Here is a 17,417-nt window from a genome sequence, read left to right as displayed (position 1 = left end):
CATTACTGAGAATACTGTGTATCTCACCTAGGAGTTATGAGAAAAACAGACCAAAAATTGTGAGAATAGACACATGCACCTAGTCACTTCTCCCTTTCCCTGTATGGTAATGGAAATGTACCGGGCATGGCTACCACTGATACAGAGCACCTATCATGGACTCTACAGTGCCTTGCAGTGTATGTCTACTTATGTGAAGGAGAAACAGACTGACAGTCTTATCACCGCAGTCTCAGTCATCACAAACATGGCAGTTGGAGGGAACATTACTTGTTTGATGTAGGCTCTCAATAAGATTTTTTTTTCTTAAGATTCAACCCCTAATGGAGTGAAAGAGCAGGTTCAAAATTATTTGCCCAACCAGTGCCTAGCCTAAACCATCAGTCTCAGAAACATAAAATTTATTTTCGTAGGCTCTCAGTTAAAAAGAATTTTGTAAAATTTAACCGCTAAGAGGTGGAGACACTGGCCATTATTCCTCCAGCAGCCAATTCACACAAAAATATGACAGTGCATACTGTCCCTTCTTTAACTTCAATCCCAAAACCCGAGTGTACAGCAGCTGTGTAGATATAGATGAAAACAATTATGGCATTACACTAAACGAGACATCCACAGAATCTTTGGTTTCCAGCTACTAAGCCATCTAAGAATTGTTCTATGTTGGTAGTAAACAACTGGTAATGTGAGCATTCCTATGACATCCAAGTGTCAAATATCCTTATGTGAGACACTATTCATATCATCTATATTTTTCTATCACTATTCCACCTCATTTGATGCAGTATGTGAAGTAATTATCTAGATTCTATACTCTGTATACTTGACAGGATCTTAACTAAATGCCTGTAACTCATTTCTGACATCGAAATTTTAGCTGTAACATACACCATCTTAATGTTTTTGGTCAAGTATCATACTCTGTATTCCTAGAAACGCTGTGGGTAGTGATGACACGCTGTCAGAACTACACAGCAGGTTACCATTGCGGCAGAAGCTGTCACGTTATACTTGTAACGCACACAAGTGTTATTTCCGTCATGCCTTAATGAGTTGAGAGCAAAATGTGTCTAGCAGAATTTGGTAATCATCATAGAAGAATTAGATTAGCTTCTTCATCAGGAAACCATACTAGGAATAGAAAATATTTTGGTCTGACATGAGAAATATAACACACAATGTTAGGTCTGTGTTAATAATATTTGTAATGAAGACTATGTAAGATGATAACCATTTTTATTTTACTTTGGTTGATGTTAAATATGCCTCACTGCCTGGCACAAGATCTTTATATATCTAAAATATTTGCCTACAAAAAATATAATGAAAATAATACTGACAAAGACAATAATAGTAGCAAAAAAAATGTAAATGTCGTGTGATTAGGGCCTCCTGTTGGGTAGACGTTCGCCAGGTGAAAGTGTTTCGATTTGATACCACTTCAGCGAATTGTGCGTCATTGGGGATGAAATGATGATGATTAGCACAACACAACACCCAGTCCCTGAGCGAAGAAAATCTCTGACCCAGCTGGGCATCAAACCCAGGCCCTTAGGATTGACATTCTATCGCACTGACCACTCAGCTACCGGGGGTGGACATAATAGTAGAAGAAACAATAATATACATTAATCGATGAAATTTACTTCAGTTTAGAATAATAATGGGCAAGGAATAGGAAGGTATCAGTCATGGCATATCGGTAGAAATAATCCCAGCATTTGCCTGGAATGATTTCAGAAATCTAGGAACAGCCCAACTCATTATGTCTAACTGAGGTAAACCACTCTGATTCCTGAGAACTGTCGGCAGAATAATGTCTCTGGAAGATTCCAAATAGGACACACTCAGCTGCATAGAGGAAGATTTTCTCTGTTAGTCTGATTCCCATTTATATGACCAGTGTGTTTTGATTCATTATACTGATTTGAAACTAACCATATGGAAACCTGGGGTTAAACCTTTTGTCAATTACCAGCCCATAGAGACTGAGGCCAAAGTCAGCTGTTCTTGTGATGAATAGCACCGGTTTGCAAATCCACGGTTTGTCGCTAACAGCCTTCATCTCTAGTGGATTCCTACTGAAAACCTGTGCTACAGAATGCTACATATTTATTTGAGGACTGTTTTAGGATGCACTCACAACACAAAGAATACTCTCTGGGTGAAATGAGTTGTCTTAATTCAGGACAGAATCTGACACAAGATTTGCATTCAGTAGTTCATTGTTTACCATGAGGCTGACAGTGCATGCGAGTGATGATCATGGTCGTTCTATTTCATATTCCTTTCTTGCACAACGTGTTTGCACATGTCTGCTTTGCCACCTACTTTCTCAAACCTATATATGCAATGTGCCAGCCATACCACCCTATAGTGCAAATGACAGTAATGGATGATTGATATAACTTACACAGCAACCAGACAGCCATTAAATGACTCAAAAGATATGGAAGGGACCCAGTAGTTGAGGAAAGAGTTGAGGGTGTTGCAGCCTATCCCACAATCTGTTCAATCTGCACCTTGAACAGCTTTTTCAATCTGTAGCTTGAGCAACATGTCAGAAACAGCAAAAGACTTGGAAGACCAGTTGAATGGAATGGAAAGTTCATTGAAAAGAGATTACAATATGAACAACAACATAAAAAAGTTAACTGAATGCAGCCAAATTAAATCATACAATCTGGGATAATTTTATTAGGAAATGAGACACTGAAAATAGCAGGTGAGTTTCAGTTTCACTATTTGCGGAGATAAATAACTAAACATGGTAGAGGTAAGGAGGATATAAAATGTAGAGTTGGAATAGCAAGAAAGGCTTTACTGAAAAGCGAATTTTTTAAACATCTAATGTAAATTTAAGTATTAACCTGGATTAGTATTAGATTTTAAAGTATTAATTTTTTTCAAAAATCTGTTCATGCTATTGTAAGTCTGCATTTTACATTTTTAAAATTTCGTTTTTAAAACTTCAGTCATTTTTAAAACTGCAAATAGTTCACTTTTCAAAACACTTTTGTTGCCGCTCTGCAATCATCAGTTATTTGGCTACTCAAACAGCAAAACTCTCCTATTATTTTCAGCAGCTCATTTTCAGAAAATATTTGGTGGGCATGTAATCTCATATTAAGTGAAACAATGGCACAGAACAGTACAGACAAGAAGGCGATAGAGGCCTTTGAAATGTGGTAGACACTACCGCAGAAGAATGCTGAAGATTAAATGGGGAACTGACATAGATGTATTGAATACAACTGGATAGAAAAGATTTTTATGATGAAACTTAACTAGAAGAAGGGATAAGGTAGGATATATCTTGAAGCATCAACATATAGTTTATTTTGTAATGTAGGGAATTGTGTGTGGAGGTGGTGAAAAACAATGAAGAGTGTGACCAAAGCTTTGTTACAATAAGCAGTCTCAAGTGATGTAGGTTACAGTAGTTATGCTGAGATAAAGAGGCTTGCACAGGATAAACCTGCGTGAAGAGTCTTCGAACTGAGGATCACAATAACATTGGATAGAAGGAGGAGGAATTCATCATCCCATCATAATCAGCTGCTCTTACAAAACCCGTAGAATGATGCTGTTTTTTACGATGCCTGCCCAGTGATGATGAAGAAGACACAAATAATCCCCTAAATATCTCTCCCATACAGATTGTGAGGGCAAGGGTAGATGAAACCTAAATTCCTTGACCCTGCCAAAAACTGGTGAAGGAGATCAGACATATGATGACCACGCTGTCGGACGATGTTATCGGGCAACAGTATCTGACTACCACTGTCAGTGCCACTGTGAACACAGCCTTAGTCAGCTTGGTGAAGAAAGTTTATCAGTAGCTTCAAAATTTATGTATTTACGAAAATCATTGAATGTATGTATGTTCTACATCTCCTACTAAACCTCTTAACTGATTTCAATCAAACTTGGTAATCATCTAGATCGACATGAACACTCTGCAAACCACTGTGAAGTGCATGGCAGGGGATACGTCCAATTGTGCAAAAGTACACTATACAAGGTGTAGTTATTAGGGTCTTTTACCGCTCCATTCACATATGGACTGCAGAAAGAACGGCTATTTCAATGCCCCTGCGCATGCTGCCCTCACAATCTGTATGGGAGAGATATTTAAGGGATTACTTGTGTCTTCTTCATCATCATCATTCATCGTCATTACAGTCGGAGGAAGGCAATGGTAATCCATCTCCTAGGACCTTGCCTAGTAGGCAATGCGGGTCCCCCACATCGTCCCCTACACTCCTCGGAGTATCATCAGTATATTCTTAGTCCTCACTTAAAGCCAGTTCTTGAAACTTTGTAAGCAAGTTGTTTTGAGATAGTCTACCTTTATCTTCAAGAGTGGCAGTTCAGTTCTTTCAGTATCTTTGTCACACTCTCTGGCAACTCAAACAAAGCCATAATATTTCTCTGTACGTGTTCAGTATCCCCTGTTAGTCATTACCCTTGCTACTCAAATGCAAAAGTTACAGAATACTAATATTTGGTGATATCAATAGAGACATTAGGTTTAAGAATATAAAGGTTGATCACTTGGTAAATACATTAAGCTCCCTTAAGTTCAGTTGCATAAATGACAAACCCACACAACAGGAAGCATGTCTAGATAACGTAATTTGTAATTTTCATCTAACCAAAACAGAATTCAACACAATCAAACTAGGCATTTCAGATCATGAGAGACTATGGCTCAGACAAACTATTTAACAGTAAAGCAACTGAAACTTCCACAGACTGTAGAAAAGTCATAAGACCAATTAAAGAACAAAAGCTAAACAAGTTGATAAGTAAACTGAATTTAATAAAATGGGATAAAATAATAACCATTCGCAGGAACAAATGAATCTACAAACAAAAATCTCTACAACTATGGAGTGAGATAGAATGCCCTACGCCTAATGCAGTCATACTTGGACAATAGAAAACAGTAAGTTAAGGTAAATAATCAAATATCAGAATGTCTACCAGTTGTAAAGGGTGTACCTCAAGGATCTGTTCTTGGACCTTTCATTTTCATTATTTATATAAATGATTTACTTGCAGTTGTATCATGTGATGCAGTGCTATATGCTGATGACACATCACTCATCACATGTAATACCAATCGTGAAAATGTGCAACACAGCATGGCAGTGGCAATGGAGAGGTGCACTACTTGGTTTGAGGCAAATGTACTACAGAAGAATGCTAGTAAAACTGAAGCTATTGTATTCAATCTGAATGCTCCCAGTGATAACAACAAAACAGTATAATTATTAGGATTTCATATAGATCAAGAGCTCAGCTAGGATACCCACAAGGGAAGATATGTGGCAAACTGGCATGTGCCATGTATCTGCTGTACAAGCTGAGGAGCAGTGTTCATAAGGAACTTCTGTTATATGCATATGTTGCATTATTCCATTCACACCTGAGTTATGGAATACTATTATGGGGCAGTTCCATAGGCTCAAAATTAGTGTTTAAATGGCAAAAGAAAGCCATAAGGTGCATAGCAGAACTTAGCCCGTATGAATCATTTCGAGATTATTTTAAGAAACTAAATATAATGACAGTGGCTGGCCTGTATATTTACAACTGCCTTGTCTTCATTAAAGAGAATCTGAGTAAATTTAACTTAAGAGGAACAGTTCATGACCGTAACATAAGGAGTGGACATACAATTAATATGCCATATGCTAAGCTTGCAACAACACATCTTGGTCCTGTCTACTTCAGCAAATTACCTGAAAATGCCTACACAGTTGCCGTTAATCAAATTTAAAACCAGTGTTTTGAAGTGGATCAAAAGTAAAATAAATTACTCTGCTCAATAGTTCCTTGAGTATGTGACAAATGACCCATTTTCCTTATGAGAATGAACTATAGATTAACTGCAAACTATGTATACGCCCACTGTGCAACTATTCTATTACTGTTTCATGTATTTATTGTTAAACATCTATTTGATTATTTATTTGTCATTCACTTAACTATGCAGTTCATTTATCTTCTAAGTGATCTATTAGGAAACTTCTTGTTGTTATTGACATTTGCACAAATATGGATTATATCCATCTTGGATTGTTATAATACAGTTAATCACATTTGTCATGTCGAAATTTATATTATTATTATTGTTATTATTATTATTTTAACACTGACAACACCAACTGCATGTAAATATGCTCAACAGTGGAATAAAACATTTGTATTTTTTTTAAATTTGTATTTGGTAGGAGTGACATGAAGGCATGTCTTAGGAACATCTGGAGCAATTTCAACAAAATTTTATATATATATAGGACTCATTATCAGCATAAAAAATATTGTGGGAGATAAGATACCGCTACTACCCATACTCGAGATGCATGGGGGAGGGGGGGGGGGGGCGGCTGAAGGGGGAGATATGTCAAAATGTTCGAAAATTCGCTACAGTTATGGATGAAATGTGGGTGCGCGGGTGGGTGGGTGGGTGTGTCTATGGCTGAGTATGTGTGCGTGAGTATGAAAATACAAATGACATAAGCGCGCGCCGGCGAATTCGCGTGCAAAGTTCTAGGTTTCAATAAAGAAGGAGTACGATTTCCTTATGGATGAAAGTGAACTTTTAAGGAGGAAGAGGAGGAGATCAAATTACTACGAGCAAAAATGTTTCACTGTATTCCACTACATAACGGATTCCTATGCTTAGAAACAACGATCGTTTTAAAACCGTCTCTTGACTGTGTTCAAGAAGCAAGACTGAATAACTTGGAGAGTTACATCAAATCAGTCTTCTGACTGAAGATCACGACAACAACATACTGACAACAAATTTTGTCATAGAATAAATGTACTGTGAAGCTGTGGTTTAAATTCCCAACTGCTTAAGCAAATATCTGGAAGGTATACGTGTGTGAACGCCACCAATACTGAGGAATTGTTCCATCCGTGTTGCCTGATTGCCAGTAGGCGTTCAAACAATTTCGGAGCGTGGTCTAATGAACAAACGGCACGGAATAACGGGCCAGTTTTGTGATTAGATTGAAGAGTTCCTAGCAAATAGTTCTTAACACAGAGATATCTTCACATGTAAAAGCCACTTTGAGCGTACGCCATAGAAGTGTTTAGGACTATTCACTGCTCAATTTGTAAAAAATTAGGTTCTGGTACTGTGACCTTCCACGTGTATTTTTGAAATTTAGATTTTTTAAAATGTTATTTTAACGCCTTTCCGAGGATTTTAAAATGTGGATATGACATTTATTTTACATTGCTTCAACCGCAGCAAAATTTCTATTTCACCAAATACCAAAATCTGTGGTTCTGATTTTTGTTCCCGTCAGAGGTACCGTCACAAATCACGCAACTCGACTATTACTAGTCACCCCTACCGCCCCCACCCGCTTTTACAAGGCTCTCCAAATCCTTGAACGCCATGCGCTCCGCCTTGCCTTCCGTATCCGCCTTCCTTCCCCCACACGGCTCCTGTATGAACTGATCCCCTTCCCCCACCTCCTCTTGTTCCTCCAACATCTCCGCATCCTTTACATTGTTCGCAGGCTTGATCCCCCCCACCCTCTGGTTTCCTCCTTCCTCTCCACCCCCCGCCCGTTGCCGCGCCTCTATCGCTATATCCCTCCCTCTCTCCACCTCCACACCCTCCATCTCCTTCATCAGGGCAATTTCCAACGCCTCCCCCTCCCGGATGACGAACTTCGCCGTGACATATACCCTTCCTTCCAACTATAACCCGGCCTTGTTCCCCCCCCCCCCCTCCCCAGGGCCCCCTTCTCCTCTTTCTTCCTTCTCCCAGAGCGGATTTTCCTCCATCCCCCCCTCCCCTGAGACCCTGCACCCCATACTTGCCTCTCTCCTCCCCACATCCCTCCCTACCTGGCCCTCTTCCGAGCGCCCCCCATTCCCCTCCCCCATCTCTTCCCCTCCCTCCCTTCTTCAGGTCTCCCTCATCTCCTTGAACCTGGCAGATCCTCTGTATTGCTCATCATCAATGTGCCACGTCAGTGTTGTGTTTCGTGCTGTTTCTCGTGTGCATCAAGAGGTGTGATTTTAATTGTGTACTGCCTTGAGGTTCGCCGTCAGTGTTACGCTGTGTGCTATGCCATCCGTCAACACCTTTATGCTCCAGTCTTACTGTGCCTTGTGTTCTTTTAATCGTCGCAGTGTGTGGCTTTTTGTGTGTGCTACTTTTAAACAGTTTTTTATCTCCATTTTACAGTCACCCCGTTTTTTGTATATTGCCTTCCATGATGTTCTCCCTTTTTATATCTATGTTCGCCTTCTTCTCTCCTTTGCTGTTTTTAAATGTCTTCTATTGTTTTGTTCTATGTCTTTCGGCTGAAGAGCAGCGCATATGCTGCTGCCAGCCCGCCCCGATGGGGAATTGAAATACAATAAAGAAAAAAAAAAAAAAAAAAAAAAAAAATCACCCCTACCGAAGAACATCGGGAGCCCTCTGTGGCAGTACGTAGATAATTATGTTGTTTACAGAGCTACGAACTCGTAGCGATATGCAGGCAGACCTGCAGACTCGACACCTGGTGCAGGGACTGGCAGTTGATCGTCAACACAAACAAATGTAACGTATTGGTACAGTACGACTACACAACTACCGAGCAAGCTCCGGAAGCAGTCACACCACTAAATGTCTTAGGAGTAAGTGTGAGGACCGCTTTAAGTGGAACAGCCACAGGTTGGCTTGAAAGCGCGAGTGAGTTATGGAGATGTTCATCCAAATCGAACTCCATACCCGTTAACTTACGAGGTGAGTTTCCTTTAACATACACTACGAGAAGCAGTCTCTGCGACACTTACGTTGTTTCAACTGGGATTTTATTTCACAATTTTAACTTAAATTATGCAAAATTTATTTTTACTATTATTTAAATGTTGTTTAACTGATCACTGTTGTGCCGGTCGTGGTGGCCGTGCGGTTCTGGCGCTGCAGTCTGGAACCGCGGGACTGTTACGGTCGCAGGTTCGAATCCTGCCTCGGACATGGATGTGTGTGATGTCCTTAGGTTAGTTAGGTTTAATTAGTTCTAAGTTCTAGGGGACTGATGACCTAAGATGTTAAGTCCCATAGTGCTCAGAGCCATTTGAACCATTTTTTTGATCACTGTTGATTTTATTGCACTGAATAAGGCCTGGGTTATTTGACTTTTTATGACAAAAAATATTTTTGAGAATGTTGAAACATCACACACAAATGAACTGTTATATAAATGAATCGACATTCTGAAAAATTATGTTATCTCTGTAGCAAGTAAATTTTCGCACAGAATGAAATTCTAGGGTTTAAACTTGTACATAAAAACTGCACTCAACAGTTACAAAAAGAAACTCTGCTAAACTGACAGTCTGTTCTAGAATTTACATTTCGTTTTACTACCACTTACCACACACTATTTTTTGGAGATACAGTATGGTGCCTATCGCCATGGTTCTGAAGTTCTTCCTCTGAACGATACTCTTGTTTGGCAGCAGAATTATGATAACTGGTTATCGCAAAATCGTCGTATCTTTCGTCTATTTCTTGTTCTTTATCCCTGACATCTTTCCCCGTCCACCGACCAACAAATTCATATGTTGAAGAAAACATACATAGTTTACGACGCAAGGTATAGGAAACCCCAACGCGTGTCGACACGAATCAACAACAAACACACTAAGAAGGTGATAATACAACCGACAGTAAAACATTGTACGGTTGGCGGTTTAAGGAGGGTAGAGTGATATAGAAATATTCCGCCAGAACTGACCATGGTGAGCGAAAATTCTAGCGCGGTCTGAGAGAACACACCCTGCGAGTTAAAAGGATTTGCAAGAGAGGCATTGCATCAAGGCTTAACTCCGAGAGAGCACATTCCTAGAGGAGAACAAATATATATCTTCTTCCTATACAAATCTTGCGAAAAGACAGAGAAGGTAAAAATTTGAGAGATTCAAGCTCACAAGGAAGCTTGACCAGGAATTTTTGTTTCCTCTTACTATTCACGACTGGAACACGAAAGGGAAAAAGTGAAAATGATACAACACATACAAGGTGTCTTGCGGAGTACAGATACAGAAGTTGCACATCAGCGAACGGAAATATGCTAAACATGTTAATTTAAGGATTTCTATATCCCACAAAAATGGCAATTACGTTCACGACAAAAACTGCTAAAGCTAAACGCGATAGCTACTCTTCTCACTTTTTTTTCCCCAGTTCACGTATTCATGAATAAGCGCACCTAAGAACTTAGTACTTATTTCTTGTCTGTTACTTTTTATTGGTACACTACATTAACAGGACATTGGGTAACTATGACAGTACAAAACTGAATGAGCTGTGTCCCTACTTTTTTCAAAGTTTAAATGTAGTTCACTTCTACAAATGGTTAATAACTTTAACAGAAACACCGTTAACTATTTTCCATGAGAATACTTCTTCGTTTAGGTTTGGCAATAACGATTTTATCATAGAAAAAAAGGATTACTTCTGCGTGCGATTCAAATAAAATGCCGCATCACAAACATAGGGGATAAATAGTAATGGGACCAAGTTAGAACCAGAACCCTGAGGAACACACAAGTTGATTCCCTCCCATGAACATGACGTGTCCCTATTCATATTTCTCGAACACACTGCTGCTACTTTCACAGTCAAGGCCTATGGGAAACAAAGTGAATGTGCTGCAAGGAAATTCCTTTATCGCGTTTCTAAGGTCACGTGCATAGTTATCATGAGCAGATTAAAATTCTTAGTACGTCATCCAAAGATGTTCTATTTAAAAACAAATACTAGTAAATGATATCACAAATCAAATTAACACCCAAAGCCGGCCGCTGTGACCGTGCGGTTCTAGGCGCTTCAGTCCGGAACCGCGCTGCTGCTACGGTCGCAGGTTCGAATCCTGCCTCGGTCATGGATGTATGTGACGTCCTTAGGTTAGTTAGGTTTAAGTAAAAATGGTTCAAATGGCTCTGAGCACTATTGGACTTAACATCTGTGGTCATCAGTCCCCTAGAACTTAGAACTACTTAAACCTAACTAACCTAAGGACAACACACCATCCATGCCCGAGGCAGGATTCGAACCTGCGACCGTAGCAGTCGCGCGGTTTCGGACTGAGCGCCTAGAACCGCTAGACCACCGCGGCCGGCTAGGTTTAAGTAGTTCTAAGTCTAGGGGACTGCTGAGCTCTGATGATAAGTCCCATGGTGCTTAGAGCCATTTGAACTAAAATCCAAACACATTTACACACACCTGAACCTGTTTCGCAGTAACTCGTCACCTTGATTATTTCCCTTTTTCTTTCTTTGTAAGCACAACACTTTATGATAACTTACTATGGAGTCGAAACTGGTTATGACAGTATTTGTGTGACGTGAGGATGCTGAATACAGCACGCGAATTCAATGCTAAAGTAAATTTCTGCATCCCATTTTCTTAAATATGAACTAAAACTGTCATGAGTTGAACTTAATTTCTGTAATACGCACACGAAAAAAACTTTTGCATCACCCCGGTTCCCAGAACTCCTGAAGACAGACGTTAACTGTGGATTTGTATCACAGACACAGTCCCTTTGGCTACTCAGAGATGTCACTAAACCCGCCCAAAGATGTAAACAACCATGCATGAGCAGCGCCTATTAGACGGAGGGGTTCCGACAGCCGATCAGTTCCTGTCATTCCACCAGGAAGGAGGTAGACGGCTTGTGTTGTCTGTAGTTCAACCATGCCTCGACGGTCAATGCCGCAGTTCGATTGCGTCCGCATTGTTACTTTGTGCCAGGAAGGGCTCTCACAAAGGGAAGTGTCCAGGCGTCTAGGGGTGAACCAAAGCTATGTTGATCGGGCATGTAGAAGATACAGAGAGACAGGAACTGTCGATGACATGCCTCGCTCAGGCCACCCAAAGGCTACTACTGCAGTGGATGACCGCTTCCTACGGATTATGGCTCAGAGGAACCATGACAGCAATGCCACCATGTTGAATAATGCTTTTTGTGCAGCCACAGGACGACGTGTTACGACTCAAACTGTGCGCAGAAGGCTGCATGATGCGCAACTTCACTCCAGACGCCCATGGCGAGATCCATCTTTGCAACCACGGTACCATGCAGTGCGGGACAGATGGGTCCAACAATATGTCGTATGAACCACTCAGGATTGGCATCACGTTCTCTTCACCGATGAGTTTCGCATATGCCTTCAACCAGACAATCGTCGGAGACGTGTTTGGAGACAAACTGTCCAGCGAGTGCAGCAAGGTGGAGGTTCCTTGCTGTTTTGGGGTGGCATTATGGGGGGCCGACGTACGCCACTGGTGGTCATGGAAGGCGCTGTAACGTCTGTACGATACTTAAACAGATAGTGCAACCATATCGGCAGCATATCGGCGAGGCATTCGTCTTCATGTACGACAATGCGCGCTCCCATCGCGCAAATCTTGTGAATGACTTCCTTCAGGATAACGACATCACTCGACGAGAGTGGCCAGCATGTTCTCCAGGTATGAATCCTATCGCACATGCCTGGGATGGATACAAAAGGCCTGTTTATGGACGACGTGACCCACCAACCTCTCTGAGGGATATACGCCGAATCGCAGTTGAGGAATGGGACAATCTGAACCAACAGTGCCTTGTACATTCTCTAACTAATTTTTTTCAGCTCAGTCTCGCATGAATGCATGCCGAACTGTTTATTTTGCGCGATACGTTGTGTTCTGTAAAGTGCATTGTGCAAATGGCTTTGAAGTCTATAGAACGCACATTGATTTGCGAATTATTGGACGTTTATATGGCTTTGCCAGCCTCATAGTGTGTAAAACCAAACAAGTGTAGTAGCCGTCATAACAAAACTAAGCACTACTATTAGCCGTTGTTGAAATATGGGAAAAATAATCTGCCAACAAAATGACAGTTCACGTTGGTGTATAGAATTTATGACACTGCCGATATACCATCATACTTTCCGAAAAATCTCCCACATAATTCTGAAAATTGCAAGAGCCAACAAGTGCGAGAATTATCGAACAACAGCTCCTGCAGCCAAGTTGCTGACAAGAACAATATACAGAGGAGTGGGAAAGAAAATTGAGGATCTGTTATATGACGATCAGTTTGGCTTTAGAAAAGGTAAAGGCACCAGAGTGACAGTTCTGATGTTGCTTTTGGTAACAGAAGCAAGACTGAAGATGCTAGATGTTCGAAATTCTGAGAAAATAGGGGTAACCTATAGGGAAAGATGGATAATATACAATCTGTACAAGAACAAAGAGGGAACAATGAAAGTGGAAGACCAAAACGAAGTGCTCGGATTAAAAAGAGTGTAAGACAGGGATGTAGTCTTACGCCACCAGTATTCAGTCTACAGATCGAAGAAGCAATGATGGAAATAAAAAAAAGATTCAACAGTGGGATTAAAATTCAAGGTTAAAGGATATCAATTATAAGTTTTACTGTTGATATTCCTGTGTTCAGCGAAAGTGAAGAAGAATTACAGAACCTGTTGAATGGAATGAAGAGTCTGATGAATACTTAAGTATGGATTGAGAGTAAACCGAAGAAAGACGAAAGTAATGAGAAGTAGTAGAAATTAGAATGGCAAGAAACATCTGGAATGGTGATCACAAAATGCATGAAGTTAAGGAGTTCTGCTACCTAGGCAGAAAAATAATCAACGACGTACGACGCAAGGAGGACATAAAAAGCAGACTAGCAGTGGCAAAAAGGGCATTCCTGGCCAAAAGAGGTCTATACTAGAATCAAAGATAGATTTTAGTTTGAGGACGAAATTTTTTAGAATTTACTTACGGTACTGAAAGACAGATTGTGGGAAAACCTGAACAAAAGATAATAGAAGCATTTGAGATCTGGTGCTACAGAAGAATGTTGAAATTTAGGTGGACTGATAAGTTAAGGAATGAGGTGGTCCCCCGCAGGATAGGCGAGGAAACGAATATATGGAAAACATTGACAAGAAAAAGGGGCAGAATGATAGGACACCTGTTAAGACATCGGAGAATAACTTCCACATTACTAGCGGGAGCTGTAGTTGGTAAAACTCCGAGCAGCGTCGAACTAGTCAGAAGACTGATGACTCAAAAAAAAATCTGGAAACAGAAAAGCTACAAATAGTAAAGAAGATAAATTCGTTGGGAACTAATTATGGGAAGCGGAACGAAAAGCAGAAATGGAACCAACGAACTAGTGCAGCCAACACGTCGGTATTTTTGATGTCATGAACTTTTTGCGCGGGTAAGAAGTCCTATCTAAAGCTTCAAGCTTTCTATTCCTTACGTAAGACAATGCCCTTCCACTTACCATTGAACAACGAGACGATACTAGTAGTAAAATAAGTCCCATAAGAGAGAAAGCCACAGAAGAGAACGTCAGTGATACTTTTCAAAAAATTATTACGTGGTTCTCTGAGAATGGACTCTCCCTGAATTCTGAGAAAGCACACTACATTTATTTCCACACACGCATACAGTAATACCAACGATTAGTAGCATATAAACGGGAGTCAGTAAACATGGTAGAATGTTCCAAATTTTTTGCTGTACACATTGACGAAAACTTGTACTGAGAGAAGCGTATTACTGACATTCTCAAACAATATATTCCAGCTACATTTGCTCTTCGCATAATTGCTAGTCTTGAAATAAACGAATCTACCTCAAGACATATTTTTTGCATATTTCCACTTCATAATGTCTTATAGAAAGATATTCTGAGGTAACTCTCTACTTAGAAAGGAAGTACTGATATCACAAAAATGAGATGTAAGAATAATATGTGGCATTCACTGGCGGTCGTCACGCTGATACCTCTTCAAGAAGCTAGGCATTCTAACTGCACCGTCACATATTCACTAATGAAATTCATCACAAAGAAATCCAACTCAGTTTGAGAAGAACAATAACGCTCAGATCCACAACGCCACAGGAAAAAAATACCCGTTATTATCCACTATTAAAGTTCTCAGTGGCTGAGACGGAAGTTCAGTACGCAGCAACGAAAAACTCTGATCATTTTCTCAGTTTGGCAGGTGGATGGCAGGTTTTAAATGTAAGCTAAGACCATCTCTCCTGGACAACTCCTACTCAATGAATGGATTTGTACTTAAAAACTGCGCCCGCATCTCGTGGTCGTGCGGTAGCGTTCTCGCTTCCCACGCACGGGTTCCCGGGTTCGATTCCCGGCGGGGTCAGGGATTTTCTCTGCCTCGTGATGGCTGGGTGTTGTGTGCTGTCCTTAGGTTAGTTAGGTTTAAGTAGTTCTAAGTTCTAGGGGACTTATGACCACAGCAGTTGAGTCCCATAGTGCTCAGAGCCATTTTGAACTTAAAAACTGCTGTACGTATCCTGTAAACTGACTCGTTCCACATAATTTCGCTAAAAGAATCGTTCAAATTACCTGTGTAGCATGTAACTAACTACCTAATATGGTAGCTGTGCCCTTTACGTAACAGGCTTGACTGGTGGTGAAACTGCACTTCCGAAGTTTAGGTCTTTGAAAGAATTTCCTGCTGCCACATAAGTAAGGTAACTTCAAGACCCTGAGTTACAGGAACAACCCCTCGCAAATGAGTGTCTTTGTTCTTAATTACAGATTAAACTAATTGCAGAAGTACGTCAAATGAGCGAGCGTCATCCTCTGATAGCTCCGATGGTTATTTAGTACGCTTATGCCCAAGGCCCCTTAGTACAATTTCACGTGTCAGTCTTCCTTTCCTCTGATACCTCTCTTTCAGCCATCTTCGCTTCCAATCTTTTATTTTCATTTTTTATTTACTTATTTATTTATTTCGCAAGCGCAAAGTCGGCTCAAGGGCCAAACAACAGCTGGTATCCATATCCGCCACTTCTACATCCCCGAGACTTAACAAGCATTTTGTGCAATATTACTCTGTTGTCTAGAGCCAACCGTCAATATGTTGTACAACACAATATTACAGCCCAATATTACTGACAGTCTAGGGGCACTTGAGAGCTAGAATGAATTTTCACTCTGCAGCGGAGTGTTCGCTGGTATGAAACTTGGAGCAGATTAAAACTGTGTGCCGGACCTGGACTCGAACCCACAAGCTATGCATTTCGAGAGTGAAGTTGTGCGAAGTTGGAATTTAGGAGAGAGGTACTGGTTAAGTAAAAGTGTGAGGGAAGGTCTGAGTGGTGGCTGGATAGCACAGTCGGTGGAGCATCTGCCCGTGAAGGGTAAATGTTTCGTAATCGAATCCGATTCCGGACACAGTTCTAATCTGCTAGAAAATTACGAAGAGCTGACAACAATCGACAGAAGTTCGAAAATATTTGTAATGCAGGAATATTCCGTGCCAACTGATTGGAAATAGCAAATTAAGATCTGCAGCGAGTAAAGCGCGCTCGCAGATGTGAGGAAACGGCTGGAAACTACCGCGGCCTGCAGCACAGTGATCAATGGTTGCTCACCTGCCACGCTTCCACAGCCCGTCGCGCCGGGGCGCCGGCAGCCTGCCGGCGTCACAGCCCGGCGCCCAACTGCGCACTTGCCTTTCGGCGAACCTGTTTTAAGGCCTCGGCGCTGATGCAACTCCCTCCCCCCGCTACCCCTCCATCGCCGCATTCTCTACGCCAATCACGTGCTTACACGTCAATGCCGTTGGTCTTGCTGTACGCTGGGAGATCGCTGGGGCCCAGCGAGAGCGAAGGTCTCCCGTAGCTGCTGTATACTGTCCTTTTCCCCCCCACAGTGCTGGTATTCTCGGGGCTTTCCCTATATACTAACTTGCTCCGGTGGATCACCGCTTTTCCTGTTGAAGCCCTAGGTGCTGTTAAGCCCTGCCTATGACTAATACCTTTACGACATAGCTGCACTTCACATACCGAGGAAGTCGTCCATTTCACTCTGTATACACTAAGCAAATACACATTCACATTACCGGGCCTTCACAGTTTTTTGGTCTCGCACATATCGGCCCAGAATTAAATTCAAAACCATACTGTTTTTTAGGGGGGAAATTGTGCTCATGTGGGAGCGATCTAGATGGTTGTAAAACAATAAACTGGTAGCCACGATCGCAGGAATTCTTTTTATTCCATGATTACCGGTATCGGCGAAACTAAAGCCGCCATCATCGGATCTTAGAACACATCTGTCCTACCTGCGATCTTGGCTACCAGTTTATTGTTTTATAAATTCAAAACAGTTCCTATCTCCCGGTTTTGACCAACACTTCCAGGAGGGTTCCTTTGGTTGTTGATCAAATGGTGGAACTGGAAATCCCTTCGCAAATATTCACAATTGGGACTCCCTCCGCTCCACTGTTACCCTGCCTGGCGTTTGGTTGAAAAGTCCCTGACGCTACCAGGGCTCCTTACTCGAACATTCTGATCTTCCTAGAGAACGAAAAATACGAAAAAAACTCTTTCTACG

General features: G+C 41.3%; 1 long non-coding RNA gene across 2 annotated transcripts in view; it reads right to left on the bottom strand.

The window, feature by feature from the left end:
• The window catches only part of LOC126457417 (uncharacterized), a 62,493-nt gene extending 45,948 nt beyond the window's left edge, over window positions 1-16,545 (bottom strand). For both annotated transcript variants that reach the window (XR_007585469.1, XR_007585468.1), the window contains exon 1: window positions 16,454-16,545. This is a non-coding gene — a long non-coding RNA (uncharacterized LOC126457417). The remainder of the gene's footprint in view (window positions 1-16,453) is intronic.
• Window positions 16,546-17,417: the final 872 nt, after the last annotated feature.

The sequence above is a fragment of the Schistocerca serialis genome, chromosome 2, assembly GCF_023864345.2.
Source record: "Schistocerca serialis cubense isolate TAMUIC-IGC-003099 chromosome 2, iqSchSeri2.2, whole genome shotgun sequence".
NCBI lineage: Eukaryota > Metazoa > Arthropoda > Insecta > Orthoptera > Acrididae > Schistocerca > Schistocerca serialis.
The sequence above is the reverse complement of the archived record's forward strand: the minus strand, read 5'-3'. Positions and strand labels throughout refer to the sequence as shown.